Below are 6,124 nucleotides of genomic sequence, written 5' to 3'. Positions count from 1 at the left end.
CTTTTAGAGTCCTACTTAATTTTTTTTTTTAAGTGTTACATTCAGAAGAATATATTTTAATTCCATGCTCTTCTAATCAGGCTGGGGGTAGCCAGCCCCGTTGTGTTCTGCCTCTTCCTGAGACCCCTGTGCTGGCTGCGATGGTTGTACTTGCATAGCCGTTCTGCACAGCAATGGGCTGGGGGAAGTTGAAGGCAAGCCGTGCTGTCCTGCCCCTTGCTTTGTCTGATGGCACTTTAGAGACGACATCTTCTGCTCCTACCTTTTTCACTGTAGAAGCTGTAGGCAGAATGCTCACAGATGTACATTTTAGATTCTTAAATGCTCCTCCATCTCTGCCATTAGAAAAGCATGAAAAAGTAGGGAGACTGAGCTAAAGTGCCTGAAGAGATGAGAAATGTACTTGATTTTTTTGTGGAATCCTTTTGAGATCATTAATATTATTTTTCCTTCTAATCACAAGAATTATCTTTGCCTAGAATACAACAGACTTGTTGCAAAAAAAAAAAAAAAAAAAAAAAAATCATTCTCTGCAAAGGACCAGCCCAAGGCTGATGCACTTTTAAAAATCTCCCCTCAACTCTTTTTAGTACTGCTTAAATGGTGCATAGGTTTTGGATGGACTACAAAGAATGAAAGCCCATTATGAACATTAACTTATAACTCCCATCATATGCTTTCTAAAGAAACAAACTCATCCGTTCCTCAAAATCATGTTTTTTTACGGTTTAGAATTTTTTTTTGACCTTTGAAATCTCTTGTTCTCCCTTTCCTTTCAAAGTTCTGAGGCTGCTGTGCTGTAGCCTCATTTGTTAAGCTAATCAGCAGTGAGGGAAGTGGGAACTGAGGTTAGTAAGTGTCGTCAGGCGATCTCACACACACGTTGGTCAACGCTTTCCAGTCACTGGTTCTGTTACAAACACAGTTCTGAATTAGAATAAAAGAAGTCTCAAAATCTCACTGTAAGTAGTGCCATCTTGGGTGAGCAAGTGCAGTAGGAAAAAATCCCATAAAATTGGTTTTGCCTGATTTTCTGCAGTTGTGTTCTGATTCCTCAGTCCTCTTCACAGTTGCCCATCAGTTGCAAGGAAAGCTCAGACTTGGAAGCAGTAATAGAGTTATTGGTTCTTATACCGATATTTGTTTAATGGAAGCTTGAATCAATAGCCTGGTGGGTTCTTTTAATTGCAGTATAAATTATATATTCTTTTATAATGCCAAATAATGCTCAGAGAGACAAAATTTACTGTACAGCAGCTGTCTGCAGTTCTCAAATGTAATATATTAATTTAAGCCAAGCAAACAAGTGCAAACACATACTTTAGAAGGAAGTGACACAGCCAGTAACATAGTTGGCAGTGAGATGCTCAAAGATAAAGCTGACTCTTGCCAAACAAGAGAGTCAGCAAATACAGAAAAGAGTCAGAAACTACCAACCTCTGTGACAGAGTAGACAGCGTAACTTCTGTGCACATTTCAACCTAATTTCCAAATGCAAGGCATGTGAGGGAGGTGATAAATTTTAAAACTTTGAGGAGAAACTGCCTAATCTGAAATGCGAAAGGGAGAGGAAGGGAGGGATGTAACGAAACCTGCATGCTAAGCAATAACCTGTTACTGAATAAAAAATGATTAATGAATGATAAGTCAAAGTGGGTGAAAAAATAACCTACACACTCTGAAGTCCTGTTCTAAGCGACATACCTGAGGTATTTATTGTATTTGCCTCTAACAATGGCTCACAGCCAGCTGCCAATCTTGGCAATTGCTTTTCATCAGAATGTATATAATTTCAAAAGTTAGGTTAAGACAATTTAAATACTATAGGTAAAAAAATAAATGGATATTGGGAGCCTTAAAAATAACTTCAGCTCTGAAAAGTGTCACTCATTTCCTTAAGCACATGGCCGCTTCTTAGAACAAGATAAAATCTATCAGCCTTGAAGATTCAACACAGCCTGGAAAGGATGGGAGCTTTCTGCATCATCAAGTAAATTAAAGTAAGGGGAGTCATTTGTACAGTCTCAGTGCCTTAAAACGCTAGTCACAAATTCCACAAGGGGACTTTGCCTGTTTCTGTCCTATGTTCATGTGCTCTCTCATGCAAAATGCACAGGTGTTCCTTGGGGAGGGGGGAGCGCACAGGCTGCCCCTTTCCCAGGACAGCCTCTCCAGACCACAGGCAGGTTCTCCTTTCCTTGTTCTCTCGCTCTTTCCCTGGGCTGCTCTGCGCGTTCCTGGGCTGTGCAGTGGCCCAGCTTCAGCCAAGTTGGGAGGGGGGAGTTGGGAGCAGGGGGCTGCAAAAAGCAGCCACCGCCGAGTCATTACTCAGATGAGCATGGCAGCCTCCTGTGGAAGTGGAGGCCGTGGTTTTGAGCCCCAGTAGGCTGCTAACAGAGGTACCCTGCTTTCCAAACAAATACTGGCCGACCACTTGGCTGGACCACGGGCACCCCATCTGCCTCAGCACAGACTTTTGAATCAAAGCGTAAGAGCTGTGGCGCTTTCTGCTACGCTCAGAGTGGTTTGGGAGCACCAGGTGAGCTCCTGTTAGATTGACACCAGAGGGGATTTAGACACGGCTGCAGCCTGTTAATTCCAAAACACAGGCAGGAGATAGGTACCTAGACATTCAACCCAGTCAAAGCTGTAGCATCTGTAGGCACACAGAGAAACATGTTTTTTTGGTGCCCTGATCTCACACACAGTTTCATAACTCAGGCCCCCAAACCTCCTAGCTTAGCAAGGTAAGTTATGACTCAGGACTACACTCAAAGTGACTGTGAGCCAACTCTTCCCACCAGCAGACAGCAGATCTGCAGCTGCAAAGAGGAAAACAGACAGGAGGAGCCGAGTGAAGGTCTCCCCTTCGGTTCCTAGTGGTGGCAGCTACCCATTGCCATTGCCCAGCTGTTACGCAGCCCTTTGTCTCAGGCCAGGATGGAGGTGACACAGGCCTCTGGAGTGTCCCCACTGGTCCTGTGGCGACTGGCAAGTGCCTGTGTCCCTGCCTCAGCCACTGCCCATCAGAAGAAAAAGAGGAAGGAGCCGCCTGTCATACACAAATTTCACTAAGGTGGCAGGAGTGTGGTGCCCAAAGAGGTGGTCAGCACACTGCAGATTAAGTCTGGCAAATGTAAATAGTCTAAATACCTATAAAAGTAAAGAGGCAGGTGCTGGCTCTTGCTGTGAAGAAGAGGGCTTGGGGGGTTGCATGCTTGAATCCGGTACCTTGCTGCTACTGGGGTTAGGATTTAGGCACCTGCGCCCTGTTTGGATCTGGCTCTGAGCAGCACCAAGCCCAGGTCATAGAAGGGCAGTGCTGCTGCTGACAATATTATTGCTGCTTAATGGTGAAACTGATGATGCAGGGGGAGGACGTCAGGACTTTGCAAGTCACTGTCCCAGCAGCGGAGCAGTCAATGACAAGCAACGCTAAGTTTCTTCTAAATTCAGACCGCTTTGCTGCTTAGGCAGCTTCCTTCGCAAGGCTTATCTCACATCTTGCTGTGTGTAACAGTTCCCTGCTGCAGGAAGCTGGGCTGTAGATCACCCAGAGCACATATAAATAATGCATTTTGGGAAGGATTTCAGATTCTCGTGCTTTGGAGATTAAGTGTTCTGGTAAATACAAAATACAGGATAAGCAAAACCTGATGTGGGAGATGGGTAGATTATTTTATATTGATGTGCTGTGGTGTTTGTTATTGCTTTCCCCCAAAATACGTTGGATGGTCAAAGATAGGGCAAGGATTAGATAGACCTCGAGAGCAACTAAGCCCAGAAATGTGCACAGAGTGATGATATGATCCCTCTCAACACATTCAGCACAAAAATCACAGCACTGACATTCAGATGCAGTGCTCAGTTTGAAGAACTGATGTTCCAAAATCTTTTATAAAAAAAAAAGAAGCTAAAATGATCAAACTTGATAAGAAAATTCTTGAACAGGCTGAGGAATACTATGTGCTGTTTGTAAGAAATACTCTTCTGAGAAGAAGCTCACTTTTTAGGAAACAAGCTGTTCACCTAAGATTTTTCTATCACTCACACAGTTATTGTTTGTATTAAAAACCCATGCTCTGCACATAAAGAAGAGCCAAAGCAAAATCAACAAGAACTAAAAACATAGCAGTTACACTATAAAAACTGTATTCGCTATAAACAAGTCTGATGCATCCCAGTAGGTACGTCCTGTTAAATCACTTCGGCTAGCGTGGATCATTAAAATTTGCCATCGTCAGCTTCAGCGAGAGGCATTTTTCTGTTTCCAAAGCTCTCAGCTGAGAGGGAAGACACTCTGCATCCTCCTGCCAGAGGTGTAATGCTCCCTCTTGGCAGGAAAGCGGTTAGATCACTTGAGAGCTCTCACTTTAGCCCATCAGTCTTCTGCAGGTGCATTTCCTTGTCAAGGTTTCGTAGGTTAAACTGACCACGAAGACTGCTTGCAGCCAGATGTCTCATGCTATCGGTTCCCCAGTGCCAGCTATTACAGGTTAGTGTCCAAAACCACATTGGGAGGGGAGTGCCCCTTTAGACTTCACCTCCTCATAAACCCTATTTTTCAGGCATTTGTCAGATGCCTGGGGCGCGCGTTTGTGGCAGGGCTGTGAGCCAGGAGGCTGGCTGACTGAGAGGTGGTTGTTAGGTGAAGTGGGAACAACATTTGTCTCCTGGGTACTGAGATGTTCTCAGTTTATTATGCCACTATCCCACTGAAATAACCATTTTATAAGTAACAGCTGTTCATGCTGTCATTATGAAGTAATCTCTCAAGTTACATCTCTCGAAGTTGCCAAACCTATAATGAAGATATTCTAGTGGAGAGTATCTCCACTAGAGATGAAGATATCTCTAGTGGAGAAAAATCTCTTACCAGGCATTGGACAAAACCATGTGAAATATTTACCTTTTTGTTTCTTTTTTTTTTCCTGGAAGTCTTTCTGCTAGCCTTTTGTTTTGAGCGATTTTGAATGCTAGGATCACTGGAAGTCTGGAAGTTCTGGCTGATGGCATCTGTTTTTTTGGCAAGTCTGGCTGATTAACAGGCCTGCTGTCATACTCACACCTGATCAAGAATCATGTCTCAAAAAAAATTAACTGAAAAAGATGGCAAAAATGGATATTCACTAAATCAGTTAACAGTCTGGGATGTACATTATTATTTAAACAGAAAAATTACTTGGATAGTATCATCTGTCTGGGCAGATGAGAAAACTAGGAAATTGGATTATCTAGGTTTTTTTACTTAGCCCTGCTGCTATCCCCTTGTAAGTGAAATTCAACTGGAAGCCTGATGACTGTTTTAAGTCCCGCACAAATTAAGTGGGACTTCCATGAACTTGCTGTTTGCATCCTCCCTAGGTCTGGGCAGGTAATTAGAGCCTAAATGCTTAAAAATATCTTGGCTTTTGGCGGCAATCAGGATATCTGGTCCCTGCAGTGGAATCAAAACCCTGACTTGAGCAGCTGAGCTCCTCAGGCAGTACCTGTGCTTACACAGTATACATATTGCTGTATACTGTAGACCCAAAGGAGGTCAGATCAGAGAGTGGTGCCATGAGCTGAGCCTCCTGCCTGTGGTCATGCACAGCCCAGGCTTTGTGGGTATCTTTAGGGAAAGATCTGATATGGCTGCAGCAAGCTAAGCCTGACTTACTTACCCCAGCACTGCGTGGCCGTGCGTGTGGCCTCTTCTCCTGGCCACCAGGCCAGGTCAGCGCAGGTGGGGATGGGGACCCACCTGAGTCGCTCCCAGTCCTCCTTGTTCCCGCATATCGGCTGCCTCTGGGGGCCAGGGCCAGGGCCAGCTCCAGGGTCCCTGTTGTCCCCCAGCAGTTGTGCAAATTGAGACTCTCCTTTGCCCCAGAGAGGAGCAGTGCGGTTGCTTCCCTGTCCCCGTGGACAGGGAGGTGTTGGTGGTGTGATGCCCACGCATGCGCGCTTGGGGTGTGGAGGCTGCGCAGGGGTGTGCGAGCTGCTGGGCTAGTCCTGCCTGGCCTCCGCTGCGGCACTGCTGCCATCCCTCTCAGCTAGCCCACAGGCTTGAGAGTGCGCCAGCTGGCTCGGAGAGCGGGCTATCGGCTACGTGGTGTGGTCAGCCATGGTGCGTTGTGCAGCCGGT

This window comes from Dromaius novaehollandiae, chromosome 3, assembly GCF_036370855.1.
Source record: "Dromaius novaehollandiae isolate bDroNov1 chromosome 3, bDroNov1.hap1, whole genome shotgun sequence".
Classification (NCBI taxonomy): Eukaryota; Metazoa; Chordata; class Aves; order Casuariiformes; family Dromaiidae; genus Dromaius; species Dromaius novaehollandiae.
Note: the sequence above shows the minus strand (reverse complement) of the source record.